We start from the raw sequence: 18,828 nt of genomic DNA, 5'->3' as shown, positions 1-18,828 counted from the left end.
TGGTGGTCACAGGAATGCTTGTGGCATTACTTGCTAAAATATGGTGTAGGTGGACAGGAGTGAGCAGACAGGTGAGCAGAAGGACGGTGAGAGCATCTTTCTGTCAGTAGTCCAATTTATGCTTCAACAGAATGGGGAGTCCAAGAATTACACCTTTGCTGATACTCTAAGTATTCAGCTTACCAAGAAAGTCAGTGCACCAAGTACTGATGATTGCATAATGCTCAGTGGAAAAGTTTAACCAAAAAGTAAATAGCAAAGCTGAGTTACACTGAAGAATAAATGTTGTGTTCTTGCTTAGATGTCCCAACCTCCTCATCACGAACATTTTATTACCAGTGAAATAAAACCTTCTGTGCCATGTTCTGTGAGAACATGAAGTCAAAGAAGAACATGAAAAAGCAGTGGGAGATGCAGGGTGTGGTCTACATAATCTGTAAAAAGTAGAATTATTCTCTGATTTCAGCTCCTCATGTGTAAATCGTCTGAAGGCATGGAAAAAGCCCAGGAACCACTTCATGATTGGAAGGCAAATGTGATGTAGTTATGAATGAAGGAGAGGGGAATTTGGGGATTTATTTTATTTTATTTTATTTTTTTGCTAATTGGAGAGGGGAGGTGAAGGGAGGAAAAGAGAGAAGAGGAGAGGAGAGGAGAGGAGAGGAGAGGAGAGGAGAGGAGAGGAGAGGAGAGGAGAGGAGAGGAGAGGAGAGGAGAGGAGAGGAGAGGAGAGGAGAGGAGAGGAGAGAGGAGATTTCCTGATTCCCTTCTAAACTTATTTTCCAGGAAACAGCATTTGATATCTTGCAGGGGAAAAAGTGTCCCAGCAAACATAAACTAGTAATCCAAGTGAACAAACTGTGTTGTAGGGTATTTATTTCCTTAGTCACCAAACAGGTTTTTGTGAAAGGGTATTAAGAAGAATAAAATAATAGTGATTTCCAGTCTTTTGGAAATGGTGTAAGAAGTTTTTTTTATGGATGCTATAAGATACAGAAGGAATTTTCTTTCCAACATGTTTTTTTCAGCAATATTTTCTCTAGTTGAGATTTAAGGGAGGAACCAGACACCAGATTTCAGTCACCAGAACTGTGCTCCAGATCTCAAAGTATTTAATAGATGCGTTCAATCTGCCTCCCCCTGTGAACAAGTCCAAGGAAACCTCAGAAAAAATGCCAAATGTTTAAAAACTCAGCAGAGACTGATAAAAAGAGAAGAAAGCAGAGGCCAGTTGTAGACACCATATACAAAATATCTTTAAACATGATTTTCCTGTGAGGTTTGTTTTGTTCACTTAATGAAAATGTCGTTAGCAGAGATGTAGGAATGAACCCAGCAGGGGAGTTGGCATTTGACTTTATTGAAGCAACCCTTGTCCCTTTTCACCCCACTTCCATATCACCTGTATCTTCTGTGTAATGACAAGGGTTAATGATAACACTGCAGAGGTCAAACACTGGAAGGTGATTAAAAAAATGAACTGTTTTCCATACACCTTGGTTCATTGAGTTCAAAGGCAAGAGAGCACACAGATATGCGTATCTTGGTTTGGATTACAACAAAGCTTCACCTGTGAGGCCATTTGAAAATGTGTGGGCTTGCACTACAGGTAAATTGTCATCTGGAGTTAAATCAACAATATTTTAGGGAAATACACCAATTCTCCTGTCTTTGTGCCTTGGCCACCTTTGTAGACAGTTAAAGGTTGCATTTGCTGAGGGAAATGACAGAGTTCTTCTAAGTCAAGAGCTGCTGCACTTTCTCTGAAGTAAATTTTGAATAGGTGGTCATTTTTAACTTAAAGAGGTCCTTTTCTGTACAACATCTAAATGAAATAACAGAATCATAGAATGGCTTGGTTTGGAAGGGACATCAAACATCACCTAATTCCAACCTTCTGCTGCAGGCAGGGTTGGCAATCACTAAATCAAGTATAGTCAGTGTCTATGATCCTACCATGTGCCAAATAGAGAACACAAGCTGAGACAGAACAGTACAGAACGGGATGGGAAGGGATGGGGTGGGATGGGATGGGATGGGATGGGATGGGATGGGATGGAATGGAATGGAATGGAATGGAATGGAATAGAATAGAATAGAATAGAATAGAATAGAATAGAATAGAATAGAATAGAATAGAATAGAATAGAATAGAATAGAATAGAATAGTTCAGCTGGAAGGCGTCTACAAGGTTCTTTAATTCCAACTACCATGTTAGTGTAGCATGTACCAAAACTAAGATGATTTTCATCCTCTGTCATCCAGGGGAGCTGAGAGAAAACACCTAAATGGTTACTACCATCAGAACCATCAGCATGAAACTCACCTTGTCAGTCTGTGGCAGCCTGGATCTGGGAGACCTTGCAATGTCAGGTGGGTCATCAGATACTACAGGTCTTATGTCTGGAGTTAAACGGCGTGGCAGTGTTTAGTGATATGTCTCCTGTCTACATTCACTGAGAATCAATCCCACAACTCACTTGCAAATTGCATAGCAAACTTGCAGAACAAGCAGGATGCTGCCATAATTGATCTACAAGGTTTCCTTAAGCCTGCTTTTTCCTCTAGTACTGGCCAGACCTCTTTTCAGCTCTTTGCTGTCATTTGTAATGTCTTGGCCTTGAGGCAAAGAACCATATCTGTAGGTTGCATTTTCAGGCAACGTAGCAGCTCAAGAAGTTTCTTGATCTGTGTGATGAAGGACATGTTTCTGTCTGGCCACAATTTGAAATGTTGTGACTGCTGCCTGGCCTGCCATAGCTGCAAAGCTGTCACAATAGTGTGACAAGCAGTTTTCAAATCTCAGAGTGCTTGTGAAATGCTAGGAAGTTTATGGACCACAGCATCCTTTTCCCTGCTGAGAAGGATGGAAAAGAAAGAGCTCAGTTGCCTTATCAGAAATGAATGAATGGCTGATCTGTTATTAGCTAAGGGTCCCAAAGGCAAGAAGCAGTTAACAGCCAGCAAACTCCTACCATGAGTATGGTAATGGCTAATGCCCCAGGGATATTTTTTTCTCTTTAAGGAGAAAGTAATCATGCAGAACTGAAACACTTTCCTTCCTGCTTCTACTCTGCAGAGACAAGAGTGAAAAAAAAAACAAGGCTTCAGTGGAACTCCATATAAGGGGAATGGTGGCAATCTCTCTTAGAAAACCTTTAGAAGTACAGTTCTTTTCTATTGCTGATTTGCAAAGATTTCTGTTTTTGGGCGCTTGAATCCTAAAAATCATAGAATCATAGAATCATGGAATCATAGAATCATAGAATGGCCTGGGTTAAAAAGGACCGCAGTGCTCATCCAGTTCCAACCCCCTGCTGTGTGCAGGTCACCAACCAGCAGCCCAGGCTGCCCAGAGCCACATCCAGCCTGGCCTTGAATGCCTGCATGGATGGGACAGCCACAGCCCCCTTGGGCAACCTGTGCCAGTGCCTCACCACCCTCTGGCTGAAAAACTTCCTCCTAATATCCAACCTAAACCTCCCCTGTCTCAGTATAAAACCATTCCCCCTAAATACTCTTTATCTTGAAATGTTTGGAGAGTGTGATAGAGGTGATGGGGAACATTTTCCTCCCTGCTTATAGTCTTTACAGGGCCAACGCTTGCTTCAAACATCTTTCTTAAAGTGCCAAGCACTTTGTCTTTAGACTAGAAGATCTTAGAAGGTCTTTTCCAACCTTAACGATTCTGTGATTCTGTAATATTTTAATGTAAAATTTGGGAGAAACTGATCTCAGCCCCTGTGGCCTCAAACATAGAGGTCAATTATTGAAGCTGAACTGTGATCTGTTAGTCTCTGCTGCCAGATATGCCTTGCACAATTTCAAGCACTCTGTGGGCTCATAACACATGCTCTCTGATCAACTGTGACAATAAAGTATCTTGGCACATTTGGGAAGGCTGTCTATCTATCACGTTTTATCCTTTCATTTAGCATCCTTTTCCCTACTCCAACAAATCCCAAACCATTGGAATTGTTGTAACATAGCTCTGGTATTGTAAATCTACTCTAAAATGTATGCCAAAAATTCAGAAAGCTAAAGGAGAAAATGCTTATCTCATCAGAATCACAGAAAGGGGAACTTTCTCTGTCACTGGTAAGTAAAGTTCATCTGGAGAGCCTGAGTTATTTCGTATGTAAAATACTCCTCCTTTGTTACACCAGTTGCATTATTTGTAGGCTGATTTTAAATATAAGCTGCAGAAATAGACCATAAAGCAACACTCACCTCAGAGGTATTTCCCACTTTTCTAGGGGCAGATTGTGTAAGAAAAATGGCTGTGGCCTACTTTGAGTTTGCTGGATGTCTCTGATGAACTGCTTTCTGTTCACACATCTGAGCACTCTGTGAAACCTGAGCTTATAAACTCCATACAGACTCCATTAGGTGTCCTGCTCATCCTGATGCCCTGTTCTCTATGAGCAGAGTTTTGTGATTGGCTACCAAAAAGAAAAGGATAATTCAGTTAATTTATTGTGATTATTGTTCCGCTCAGTTTTCTGACATCCTTGTGAAAATGCAAGCAGTTATTTCTACTTCAGTTACAGTGACTCTAACACTGTGAAACTACCTTTTTGTTTTCCTAATTCCTATTAATAATGCAACAATTATTACATTAGGGAACTGTTGGAGAGGGTCCAGAGGAGGCCACTAAGATGATTAGGGGGCTGGAGCACCTCCCCTACCAAGACAGGATGAGTCAGCCTGGAGAAAAGAAGGCTGCAGGATGACCTCATTGCAGCCTTTCAGTACCTAAAGGGAGCCTATAAACAGAGGGCAGTCAACTCTTTGAAAGGGTAGATAACAGCTGGACAAGGGGAAATGATTTTAAGTTGAAGAAGGGAAGATTCAGGTTGGATGTCAGGAGGATGTTTTTCACTACAAGAGTGGTGAGGTGCTGGAATAGCTACCCACAGAGGTTGTGGATGCTTTATTCTTGGAGGTGTTCAAGGTCAGGTTGGATGGGGCCCTGGGCAGCCTGGTCTGGCATTAAATGGGGAGGTTGGTGGCCCTGTCTGTGGCAGGAGGTTTGGAGATTCATGATCTTTGAGGTTCCTTCCAACCTTGGCCATTCTGTGACTTCATGATTATTGTGCACCAACCTCCTACAATTTACCCCTTTCTCTGGTCTTTTATGTTCTTCCTTTCCATGTGTCATTACAGCAAATCATCATTATGCCAACATCTACACCTGAAGATTTTAAAACAGTACAATATCTTCCCAATGGTTCACCAGGGATTGCTTTTTATTCATTTCAAGTTTACTGATAATGCACTTTCCTTATTTGCCCAAAATATTCATAGAGTGATTCATTTATCTGTTCTTTTGTGTTTATGGAAAATTTTCTTTTAGGCTAATGCCACACACACAAATCTAAGCAAACTGTAAGTTAAAAAACATCTTAAAAATAGATAATTTGCCAATACAAGCCCTGAAAAACAGAGCAGGCAATGAGCACCTAGTAATTTTCCCATTGTGACTAGGATGAGATAGAACAAGTTAGAACATCTGAATGTAAAGCAAACTGCAAGCACAGCAGCACTTTCTTAAATAATTTTGCAACTACAAAGACAAAAATACATTAAAATCTAAAAAAAAAATCAAGACAGAGCCTGAGAAATCCAGAATCACAGAATCACAGAATTGTAGGGGTTGGAAGGGACCTCCAGAGATCATCGAGTCCAACCCCCCTGCCAAAGCAGGTTCCCTACAGTAGATTCCCTACAGTATAGTACAGAATAATGTGCTCTGTTGCTTTTGACTGCAGCTAAATGTTGCACATTCTGGAGACCTTGTTCAAGAGGATTAATTTTCCTAAGAACGAAATTGAAAAGAGGCCCAATAGCAGAACCAGCTGCAGAACTGGAGTTGTTTGGAAATATTTCTCTGGCTTCAGTGAGTCTCTTCCAGCCAGTGCAATCTGGCAGTCTGTGGAAGTTTTATCAACAGTTACCATATTATAAAGATATTATTTTAGTCTGGTTCTGTTTTAATAGTCATAAATGTAAAATTGGAGTCTGTAGATTGATCACAGTGTATGCAAGCTCCTGAATAATATCTTAAAAGAGACACCAGCTGCAAAGCTTGTGCAGCTACTGAATTGGGATGACGGGGTTTTGCTGAGTCAGCAGAGTTGTATCAGGCTCATGCATATGAGATATCAAACTCCATCTACTTTCCCATTGTTTTTTGTGTGAGATAAATATGCTTGGTGCTCCTGCAGAATGATTCTATGATTGCAAAAGAGAGAAAGGGATCCCCTGCAGATCCTGGGCTCATCTGAAAAAGCAATGAAATAGAAGCTTTTGCTGAAATGCAGTTGGATCTCTTGAGCACTGGATCTCGAGCCATAAAGTGCTCAGCAAAATGAAAACATAGGCAGTCCATCATAAGATTGGACTTTAGAAATTGATCATAGAATCTCTAAGGCTGGAAAAGACCTTTAAGATCATCATGTCCAACCCCAACCCACCCCACCATGCCCTCTAACCACATCCCTCAGTGCCACATCTCCACATTCCTGAACACCTCCAGGGATGGTGACCCCACCACCTTCCTGGGCAGCCTGTGCCACTGCATCACCATCTTTCAGAAAAGACATCCTAACATGCAGCTTGATGTTTGAAGGCAAGTGAAAAGAGCCCTGTAACCAAAAACCAAAACCTAAACATGACAATTCAGCCAAGGTGTGATCTGTTTTCCCTAGCCCAGAATAGTGTGGTCTTGTGTACCAGAAGCGAAGTACTATTAACTCTACATAGCTCTTCATAGCTGAAGCTGGAAATGAAACCATCTAGTGATGTACAAGTTTTCTTTCTGAGATGGTGGAGCTGGCACTGTACTCACGCTCCTGCACACTTCCTAACATCTCTTGGAAGAAACACAAGAAAGTTGTGCTCTAGCCTAAGTCACTGAGTATGTTACAATTTCTTGAGTATCCATCTGCTGCAGTAATAAGCCTTACGTACATCATGAAATATTGGTTTTGCCTTACATAGCTTGCTGCCAATGGGAATAAAAAAGTATTCTTGCGTTTTTGTAGCAGCCAAGCTGTTACAGGAACAAGGAACGTGAATGGAACCAAAATGAGGTAATGTCACTTCTAATGAACCTGTGGTCGACATTGCAACAGAAGGCATTTCAAAAAGGGAAAACAGGAAAGCCTTGATCCTGAGCTGAAGATTTCCGCAGTATGAGCAACAAGGCAAGGTAGCTGATTACATCTGAAATGACTAGGAAACAACAGCTAAATACAGAATTAGTAGATACTGTAATTAGAGCAGTTGAAAACTTGTTCTGATTTCAAAGAAAAATAAGAAATTCTGAAAAGAAAATAGATCTGCTTCAGCTGGTTGGTTTTTGGTTTTGTTTTGCTTTGCTTTGTTTTGTTTGTTTGTTTTTTAGTTAAACGTAGGCCTGAAAATACTGTTTCAAGGTAATTGGAAGCATTTAATTGGGCTGAAATGAATGCAAAGTTCACTTCCAGTCACTGTCATGACTAAATCAGATGCTAACTTCTAGCTTGCTCAAAGCAAAGAAAGTATAATAAATGCCATGTTTACCCACACAGGACAAAGAAATAAGGTGTGGTTTTCCAGGTAAGTACAATCAGTATTACTGTTGCAGCTGTTAATAACATTAGATATGATTACAACCTGATTGAAGGAAGACATCTTCTTAACTCACAGTTAACAAAGAGACCAGTTCTTTTGAAGATCCTCTCTTGGCAAAGTCATACCTGGAGAAGCACTGCCAAATCCAGGGTCCTTAATAAAGAACGTGACATATTTGTTGGTACATTGTTTTTTTTCCCAGATGAACTGCATTTCAGGTCTCTTTTACAGCTAAAGTTTAACTATCCTTGCAGCAAAGCAGCTTTTCAAGCAATCTTGTTGGAAGAGATCGGGGGTGGGAGAAAGTAGTTTAAAAATTAATAGAGGCACTTTTTCTTAATTGAACTATAAATACTATTTTAATGGGTATTTTGTTATATGAAAATATAGTCAGGAATTCATCTAGAAGACTGAGAACCACTCACGGTGTTCCAAAATTGTCAGTTCTCAGAATAAGTATGAAATATATCTCATATTTCTTGTGGGCAGTGGTTTCATAATGCACAAAACTACTGACAGTTTATTGCCCTTCCTTCAATTTCTCAATGCTCTGGATGACTTTTTAAACGTATTAGTAAGAAGAGAATCTTTCAAGAAAAACATTCTCAGTAGTAAGTTTGCCACTTGGCTCAGTTATTTCAATAAGACTTTCCCTTCACACGTACTGGTTTTGGGGTTTTTTTTGGGGTTTTTTTTTTTTTTTTTTATGTTGCTGTGTCTTTTTGGTATTGTTTTTGGCTATTTTATTTTCTTGTATCTTCGTAGAGTAGACATCTAAGATGGGTCAGATAAACTGCATCTAGAGGAGCTGTTTTCCCACCACTGACAGTAAAGAAGGCAATAAGCCTTGAACATGGTGCACGAATCCAGAGCTGAAAGCCATCGTCTGAAGTGGGATGTAGTGAATCTTAGCTATTGATGTGGACAAAATGGATTCCTACACACTTGTTTAATCTTTGTCTCTCACCTGCTCTGATATAATATGAGCTATACCAGGTACATGTAGTATACAGCTGCACCAGAGTCAAGGTAGATCAGGCAGATCAAAGACAAGGACACAAAGAGATTCAGAGCCATGGAAAGGATCTCCTTCTCTCTCATATGTCAGCCAAATTCTTTCCAGATCCTGTTTTAGAGGTAGGAAGTTACTAATTGGTTGCGTTGTGACTCAGTACCACCTAGACTGGAACAATCCTGCTCCAGTCACCCAAAATAGCCTTCTGATTTGCAACCTAAGTCTATGCTGGGTCAATCTTTAACCTCTCTTTGTGGGCCAGTAATGACTTTGAGCATAAATGAATAACTCCTGGTAGGAGTTCTCTCAGGTATCTGTATTCCCACTCAACATTCACTTTGCTGGGCTAAGCATGATATGTTAGCACACCCCTGTTTTGTTCTTGTGTCCTTGTCTCCTGGTTGTGCACTCTGTTTGCATATTATTTTGCTCTAGGGTGACTAATCAGCTGTTTGACTGGGTCACCATAACTTCAGGTTCAAACCATGCCCCTTAGTATGGAAACAACAGGACATTCACTTGGACTCACTCAAAGATAATAAATTCATAGCTTTAATCAGCCCTAAGCAAAACAACCACCCCTGCCCATGGTCATCCCAGGAGTTTTTCCATGCAGCTATTTATGTATCTGTTCATCTTTCCTGATCATGGGTTGGTAGGGCTGGAAAAATACATAGGGCAGGAGGTTCATAGCTAGGACTTGTCCTAGTTGCTCACCCTCATCTAGTCACAGAAAGTTTCCTAAAAGTCAATGCAGGGAAAAGGTGTTTCTGGAGGGTTGTGTTTACAATAGATCATGTGAACTGCTTGAGACCTTTCTTCCTTCAATAATGGTAAGGGGTAGCTACAAAGGACCACCTGAGACTACAGGTGGGATTCAATTCACCCAGCTTCAGACATCTAGAACGTCACTCCTTCATCTGCGCTAATGACTGAAACTCATTTATAGCCTACAGGGAAAAATAGGAATTTGGAGAATTATGAGTAGGAATCTACAGGACTTTGATCTATCTTACGTGTATCTAATGTTTGAGATGCCAATTTCTATCTATGGACTATGAGTGGCTAGGCTGGATAGGGCTTAGGGCAACCTGGTCTAGTGCAAGATGTCCCTGCCGTGGGGCTGGCACTAGATGTCTTTAAAGTCCCTTCAATCCAAACCACCCTACGATTCTATGAAATGTATATGAATTGTGATTAGCTCAAATGCAGGTATTAGTATAAACTAGATATCTACATTTACTCAGAAAAGTCATACCTAAAATCTCATCAAAAATAGATGCAAATGAAGGACAGAAAACACTTCACTGCTCTGCCAAGCTTCTTGCAATCACATGGGCATTCCTTTCACTTATGTTATTGGAGCAACTCTGCAAAACATCTCCCACTCTGGTTTCCCTGGGCTGTGCTCCCCCAACCAATGCTGACCAGCCCAGGGCAGTGTGTATTCAAAGCAAGGCTATTCCTTGAGGAAGGAAGAGAACAAAGACGGAACTGTTTGGAGGGACATGGGATATTTTTCTGCCTTCCAAATGGAGGTGGTCAAGAAAGGAAGGCAGGCACTGCCCATATATGGGAGGGTTACCATTAGCTTCTGTTGGTAAAATACGGATCTTCAGTGTGTCTGAAATGCCATATTTTGTTTATCTGGTTTTTACTTTGCTGTATCAGTATGAACTCTCTTGAGCCCTCGAGCTTCTTATCAGGATTACACTGTTGTCTGGGTTTGTGCTTCTCTCATCATATGTGGTTCTGTCTATCAGAATTATGTTAGAATGCACAGCCCTGCTGCACCAAACTTGTGAAAATATGTCTCAAAGACAATCAAATTGCTCAAACCAAAGGTTGTGAAGTTCCCACTTCCCCACATTTGTATGCATTTTGGTGATTTGGAGGAATCCCATGGAACAATCAAGACACTGCTGTGAATCATGCCAGTTACTCTGCATATATACCGAGAGATCTGTCCTTATTTGGATACCTTTGGCATTAGATATTTAAAATTCATCAGTTTGATTTCTTTCATAATGAAAGAGAAATAGGCATTTTCAGTAGTAGATTAACTCAATTTGTCTCAACTCCCTTAAGAGCAGACAAATTTCCTTTTAGACTTTTGAACTTAAGAAAGATTAATCCTTCCTTAATCATTTAATCCAAACGTAACTTTTAGGTTCCCCTGATGGAAAAGGGAGATAGGGAAATCTGAAAGGCAATTCATGATATTTTAAGAGTGAGATTTAAGGCCTATGGGATAACACTAATGAAATGAATGGGTTTTTTTTTTTTCACTGTTTAGAAAGAAACCAGTTAACAAGGCAGGGGACACTTTAAATCATTCTACGGCAAAGATTGGGTGGAAGGATTTCTTAGGTGTTTCAATTCTATTCCTTTCATCCTTTTTCTATTCCTGGATTTTAAGATCAAAGCAAAGGCTATATTCAGACTGCCTGCCCTAAGAGCCATTTTTTTTCTGTGTCATTAAACATGACTCAATCCAACCTGTGGAGAGACTTTATCCAGTACTTTAATACCTACATTCAGATCATAATTCATAGAATCATAGAATCAGTCATAGAAACATACAATGACAGAATGGTTTGGGTGGCACCAACTTTATAAAATTTGCTCCATTACTGAACAAAAGATCTGTGTCTACTACTTGGTGATCTGTGATCTGATTGCTTCCAGCTCTCTTAACCTTTGCTGCCTTTGATTACAACCAGATTGACTATCTGAAAAAAAACCCTGAGATTTCTAGCTCTTAGTCACTATTAAAACTATTAACTACTATATAAAATGTCCAAGGACCTTGAAGACAAACGCAGCACCATGACACTGGTCCTGTAGGTAGGCTGTCTCCCTCCAGTTAGGATAGGCTGCCCGTATGCATACATACAAAGGTATTCTGGGAACAGTTCTTAGCTCATACCATTCTCCTAGTCATGCATAAGCTGGGCAATGTTTCTAAAAGGCAGTTTGGGAGCAGAGATTCCACGTTGAAGGAGTTACAGAGCTTAAGAATACTCACCCAGAGCATTTACTGCCAGTTGGCCTTTGTGCATGGTACTTCCACATTCAACTCACTGCCACAGACACAGCCAGCCAGTACAGAGCTCTGCAGGGAGCTGGGTGCCTCATCTCCACCCAGAAGCTGTTTACTGGTGGCATCTGGGCTTTTGTGGTTCCTGGAAAAAGTGATTAGCCATATTCTTCCTTTGTGTGAAGCAGTGCCTTCTGATGGTTCCTGCTGAGGTGCTCAGAGAGAAGCCATTGTCTAAAATAGAAATAAAAATGGTGGCAAGATGCCCTTTCATACAAGGGAAAGAAAGCACAACTTTGGCTTACTAGTGAATCCCACCCTGCTTTCAGCCGTGACTGACAGCTGAGGCAGGCATGGCTTGCAATCCGAAATGGCTATCTCAGCTGTAAACTGTGGGCCAGCTCACAGAGCTGAAATAAAAACGAGTGATGGGATGGAGCAGCAAGCCAGACTACTGGGGCTGCACATGCAGTGACAGCTTCCCACAGTCATTCTTTGGTAAGGGGCTGTTTTCCATTTGCTAACTAAAGCTATCCTGTTTAGACAACATTGACCTTCAGGCTGCAAACAGCTGGTGACTTTGTGGCTTCCAGGAGGGAACAGCTTGGGAGGCCATGTCTTCTTAGGCTTACTATTAAAGTCATGAAGGAAAAAAGCTGCTGGAGGCAGGGAGATAGTTTTGGGATGCAGTCTTGTGATGCAAAGGCGCTTTTTGCTGAATCAAAAAATGATCCCACGTCTTCCTTGCTTCTTAAAGTACTCTCACACCTCTCTCTTGGATCTTCAACCGTGATGCTATGCAGTGCAATGGACCAAGGTAGCTGGTTTGTTTCCAGCCCAAGTAACTTCCCAGTCTGGCTCACTGCATTGTCAGACAGATGGCACAAAAGTGGGAGAGAGGGCCACTCTTTTTGATAGCAGTGTGCACTTCAAGATTTCGTGAGGCTGCAACCTTGGAATAATGGAAATGAATGGCTTTTTGCTTACAAAAATAGAAGATTCCAAGGGCCAGGGCCAAGGGGTAAGATCTCAGTAGGAATGATTCAAAGACAGAAGGCAAAATGCATCCAGCAGGCTTGGAGTGGACAGACCTCCCCAGAAAACACAGGAAAACAGTTGGCAGTATTTCAGATGTGTAACTGAGTGGCAGAGTGCTGTGGAAATCAGATTCAGAAATGGGATAAAAAGGGAATAGAGAAGCTTCTAGAATATATGTGCAAATCCAATGGCTTAGAAAGTCCCCAAACTGGTAGGATGCATCTATTAGAAACACAACTGTAGCCTTGGCATGTTTCTTCTCTGCCTACCTCACTGTCTGCTGTCAGAGAAAGGATACTGAACTCAAGCACTTGCCTTAACTGGATTTTCTTCACTTCAGTTTGCAGACCTGTAATACACAGAGGAACAAACATGCATGGTGCCTGGATCACTGTGAGATACAAAGTTTGCACTTCGAAACAAAGGATTTGCAGCAAAGGATCACTTCGCAGATACACTGAGGACATTTGAAATCACAGTCTGCTTGCATGATCCATCTTGCTAATGAATGAACGCTGGCCAACTTATTCTCCTGCTAAAAACCAAGATCAACCTGTTTTCAAGCAGGTCAAGCAGGCATTCAGGTTATACAAAGCTTACCAGTGAGTCTCTTTGTAACTGTGCAGACTTCTGTATTTCCTCCACCCACCAAACATTTCCATCCAAGGACTGGAGAATAAATCCATACTATGGGATAGCTGTTTTTCTCTTGCAGCACTTAGTATCCTCAGATTGTAGTTTCTGTAAGCAGATTATACAGTAAGCTCATACGATAGATACTGCATTGGTTTGTCTTTGCACTGAGTATCATCAGGAAAAGAGAAAGTAGTAGAAGTTCATTGAGTTTCCTTCCTTTCTGGGCACAGAATGATTTAAAAATAAGATGCTACTATGATGGGAGACTCCATTTAAAGTTAACCTGAGGTCAAAGTGTGTCCTTCAATCTGAAATTGTAAACATATCTAGCTTAAACCAAGAGGCTTTTTTTGCATTCATACTTGCTTCCTGTGGATAGTAGGAGCAGAGGTTATGAGAGTGACAGAAGAAGTATAAAATGTCAACATACATTTGTTCTTGTTTGTACTCCTAAATGGTTTGAAAAGATATTTTGGCCCTGTGGGTATAACAACTCACTGATGCTTATTCATCCTCAGTACGTTTGGTAGAAAAAAAATCCCTGCATCATTGTACCTTTAGCTGTGGTCCAAAGAGATTTCGGAGATCTCAACAAAGTTGCCCATCTCATGTCAAGTAGAACAACATGTGAAGTTGTTCTACTTAAACAAACCATTTGATTTCACATCTTTGCTTCAACTGCTCCATCATCATCAGACTTCTGTACGAATCTCTTTACTGAATCAATTCTTCTTAGGTTGTTGCCCCAAAGAGTGAAGACAGACATTAAATGTTTAGTTTGGATACTCCAAACTTGCATCATTTCAGCCTGATCTGGATTGCAGTAAGCATGGGTGCAATACCACAGAAAACACTTAAATGTTAAGTACTGAGGTCTATCTTCTCTGAAGATATTTGCCTCCGGTTAAGCAGTAAGACAGCTCTGTCTTCAATTTCAGAGGCTTTAAACTCAGTCCTGGTTGGTGGTTGTGGTTGTATGGATGTGGCCATGGCTCACTACACATGATAAATGTGTATGATAAAGAATAAAGCTTTGCAGAGGATCGGAGTGTGAGATAAATACATCCAAGCAGCTCAGCAATACCACTGATCAGAGTGTTCACTTTGTACCAGTTGGTTAAGGCCTCCAAGGAATTGTTCCAGATGCTCAGGAAGGACAACATTCCTCTGTCTCCACCAGCTGCCTTGAATGTGGTTCTTACACACTATGGACTTCCCCACTGGCAGGACAAAGTTGTGCTTTCTTAGCTCCAGCCACCTCTCTGCCTGGGATGATTCATATGATTTCATGTTCATTTGCAACAAGTTTCATCTTTCATTTTCTGATAGCACCGTGAAATATGTGCCTTTATTTATTAATTTATCAAGTAATTCATTTATTTTCTGTGTGTGTTTGCCCTTTAATATACAATGAATGATTGTAGAGCATTATAGTTCTGATAATCTCTGATCATCTTCGTTTCTTCCTTGTCATCCTGAACTCTTTTGGATGCTCTTCTTTATGTGATGTCAGGAGAAGAAAGAAAAAAAGACTTTGTTTTAGCTTTGGGAGGTTATGATTGAGGAGTGTTTGATAAGGTGAGGCACTGTTTCAGTGAGAAAGAGGTAACGAAAAACATGAAGCTGAAGAGAAACAAGGGGTATTTTCGCACCATCACAAGAAGAATTAGGCTATCACAAGAGATTATGAGCATCTTTTGAGATTTTGTAGCAGACCACATGTATTTATTCATGGTCCTAGTCCAATGGATAACCATGAAGAATAGTGACTTCTGGAAACATCCCACTGTTGGGAATGCTCTCAGTTTATATGAATAGAACCATAGAATATCCCAGGAGGAACCCATATGGATCATTGAGTCCAACTCCTAGTGGTCTATGTTGAGTCAACATCACAACTGTTAGAAGGAGAACACTAACTGGTTACTCATGTTTTAAATGTTAGACATAAATCCATGGCAGACATGAAGAAAGCACAATTCCAAATGAAGCCACAGTGTATGGCTGAAGGAAATAAATGAGAGAAATTTTCCCTTCACTAAGAAATACTACAGGGAAAACTATCTCATTTTAAGGGTTAAGAACTGGAAGTTCTGCACTGCGTTGACACAGAGTCGGGTAAATGTCTACATAAATTCTCTTGCCTAGTATTTCCCTCTATGTGGTTCTAGGTCTTTGGAGGTGTGCTGTCAATGGGACAGGCTGAGTCATAAGCAGACAGCGTAACTGGCTTTCTTAGCCTTGTACATCTTTTGCAGAAGTCCAAATATGACATCACTTTGAGTGAGTGAGCTCTTGAAAACATGGGCTGCAGTATTGCCTTCTGATTATTTTTATGCTCACTGTTTGGTTAATTTTATGCTTCCTGAACAATTCACTTCAGTCCTCAGCTCGGGGAGGAGTCCCAGGGAACCTGGTTGCATCACCTTGCTATACAGCACAAACAGCACAAAACACTACCTGTGCTGTATGAGAGCAACATCAAATATCTTTTTGCCCAGATAAAAATGTATTCTAGAAACTAATTCTATAACCCCATAGCATTTTAGTGACTCCTCTTTCTCTACATCCTTCCAGTCTTGCAAAGTTTTACTTGAAGAGCTGGCCAAAGAAGATTCCTTCACTCAACCAGTGTATCACAGCAGAGTGGTTTGCCTCTCAGTGTTAGTGGTAGTTGCAGTAGGAGTGCTGTACTGACTGCCACCTGGAATTGGTGCAATTAACTACCAACTAACAGCCTCCTGTGGGGTTTTTGCATGTTTGGTCTGCAGTATCCATGCAGGTGTGCATTCTAGATTTTGCTAATCCAAAATTAGTACCTGGGCCGTTTTATGACACTGATGCTATCTGCATCAGTTAATGTAACGACAGAATGTGTGTAACTCCTTTAGTTATGTGTGCTTTTTCTGTTGAGCCTTGCCCTTTTCAGACAACACATTCTTGATTTTAATTGCTGCAGCCCCTTCTTTATCTAGCTTCTCTTTTATAAAATCACAGCCCACAAAGATCACCAAGTCCAACAATCAGCCCATCAACACCATTCCCACTAACCATGTCCCCCAGTGCCACATCTACCCTTTTGAAAACCTCTGGAGAACACTTTATAATCTTTCAGTCTTAGAAAGAAATATCTGTGCTTATTCCTACGCTCATCTGTTCCTCATCTGATGTGCAAACGCATTGTGATTGAAAACCACTATCATTTGTGCTATGGTTTTTATTTTCAGATAGCACATCTGCATAAGTGAAATATGATTTGTGCTCCATTCCTGCTGCCTGCTGTGCAGAAAGAAAAGGAGCTATTGGCTACAAAACTCAAGTGCTTTCTTAAAGAGAAAAGAATGTGATGGAAGTACAGCTGCTTTGTTGATTGTAACTGGTCTGGGGAAAAATAAAGGGAGAAAAAAATTACTCATTGTTAATGGATGAAGACAAGGAGGGATCCTCATCCTTGATGTGAAAATGTTTTCTTGTGCACATTCAGTCACTGTAGAGTGGGATTCATCATGGTTGTCTTTAGCTGCATAAAAATAAGGCATGCATTCACAGCTGGCTGTCCAGCCTCGCAGAAGAGACTGTCAGCTCCTTTTATCTTCCTGAGTCCCTCCTCTTTATTCCTGTTTTTGCCATTTGTCTGTGTGAAATCACACCTTTTCAGATATCTAATGAACTCTCAGAGCCAACATATATTTTTCACCTGCTTTTCTTCCTCTGAATCAGTTTTACTCATTATTCTCAGGCTGGAAGCAAGAAGCCTTTCAGAAGTACTGGGGGTTTAAATGATGGATTAAGACACTTCCAATTACCTAAATGGACTGTTATCAGGCTGTGAGCACCAATCCCTCAGAAACTACTAAATTCCTGTTGTGTAAATGAAACATTGTTGCTAGGTAATGAGTTCCAGAATAATCGGTCTACGTTACATGCCACAAAGTCACTATAAGAAACTTTAATGACGCTTTTGCTTTCATTAAGGACTACATAGAGCAGCTGATGCATTTAATCCATTTAGGTTTTATTTTGTCGTCAAGAGAGGCCATCAGTTCTTTGTGTGTGCATCTGTCTATATGGGATGGGATGTGGCTACCCACACATGGGAGTCCTGTTTTCCAAGCTCATATGATCAAGGTATATCCATATTCTCAAGGTATACGAGAAACATACAGAAGGCTGGCAGACGTAAACTGCAGAAAACCTGTACTAAAGTCACCAGATAACAAGAGAAGCTGAGAGCTAGGCTGAATTCAATGGACCCTGATAACTATCTGTAGGCACAGGGCCCTGCGTTTACCAAGGGAAGAACTGCACAGAGCTTTCCACGTTTACAAGTCAGTGAGCTGCAGGCTCTAATCTGTCTTTCAGAATTTGTATGTATCTCCAAATGTTTTTCTTGTCTTCCTATGGGATAAAGTTGCCTCCTGATTAGGAGGTGCTCCACAGCTACTTTTGGTCTCTGTGTTTCTCTTCTTTTCAAATTTCTTTCATCATGTTGGTTTAGTTTGCTTTGGGAAAATTACAGAGCAACTTCTCCAAAACCCACGAAAGTCAGCAGGAGTCTTTGGGCAGGCTTTGATGAGGCTTGGATTGATCAAGTGAGATATAATGATAGACTGGCAGATAGAGCTTTGGCATCAATCCTTTTGGTTGATGCGACTGGCTGACTTTTGCTGTAATATATGTCTTCTGTTTCTTCTAAATATTCTTACTTAACTATTCAGAATTGAATAAACAGCTCTTGGAGGGGAAAGAGGGACAACAAATCATTTATTACTCTTTACTTTGAGTAGTCATTTGCATTACATTGGCACCTGGTGGTTTTGCTGAGTCAGGTGCTGCACAAACATGGGCTCTGAAAAAACTGATAATTTATTGAACAGTGTGTGAAATCACCCTCAGTACCCTGCTGGGGACTTAAAAACACAGAAGGATTGAGTCATTACTCTTCAAGTAGATGCTGCTTTAAGTCTTTGAATCGAGGGTTTAATGAAAATCCAGGAATCAAAACAGCCAGTGCAAGAATCTGAGCTTCCCCTTCTCCAAAACAGAGTTTCTGGGATATTGTTGACTCAACTGAACCAGGCATTTCTGGATACTTCTGGACATGCAAAGGCTGTGTGCTTATTGAGTAGCATCTTCTATTCTCTCCTAGAACAAGGAAATGGCATGGAGTCAGTAGTGAATAATCAATCATTTGAACACATCCTGCCCATGACATTGAAGTGTCATAATTTTGTGTTTGTTAGTTCTCTGGCACTTTTACAAAGGCTGTCGTGGCAGCAGCTGATGATAAGTTTGCAAGCTGATTCAGCCAATATCCCCCAGACTGGTTTTTATGTCCAAAACACAGCCTTTGTTCCATCCTTCCCCTGAAGCTGCCATTCTAGCTCTGACTGATGGGAAGGTATGTGGGCCAATGTCTGGGAGAAACTGCCTGCGCTGAAGGGAGACAAAGCAGGTGCTGAAGTGGATCTGGACTGGGTT

The 18,828-nt window shown here is 40.9% G+C and overlaps 1 long non-coding RNA gene across 1 annotated transcript in view; it reads left to right on the top strand.

Moving 5' to 3' along the window:
- Positions 1–786: 786 nt before the first annotated feature.
- Positions 787–18,828, top strand: part of LOC125696333 (uncharacterized) — a 33,945-nt gene continuing 15,903 nt past the window's right edge. The window contains exons 1-2 of the long non-coding RNA XR_007378286.1: positions 787–1,609; positions 2,267–2,374. This is a non-coding gene — a long non-coding RNA (uncharacterized LOC125696333). The remainder of the gene's footprint in view (positions 1,610–2,266; positions 2,375–18,828) is intronic.

This window comes from Lagopus muta, chromosome 7 (genome assembly GCF_023343835.1).
Source record: "Lagopus muta isolate bLagMut1 chromosome 7, bLagMut1 primary, whole genome shotgun sequence".
In the NCBI taxonomy this organism is placed as follows: Eukaryota; Metazoa; Chordata; class Aves; order Galliformes; family Phasianidae; genus Lagopus; species Lagopus muta.
Note: the sequence above shows the minus strand (reverse complement) of the source record. Positions and strands in the feature narration are given on the sequence as shown.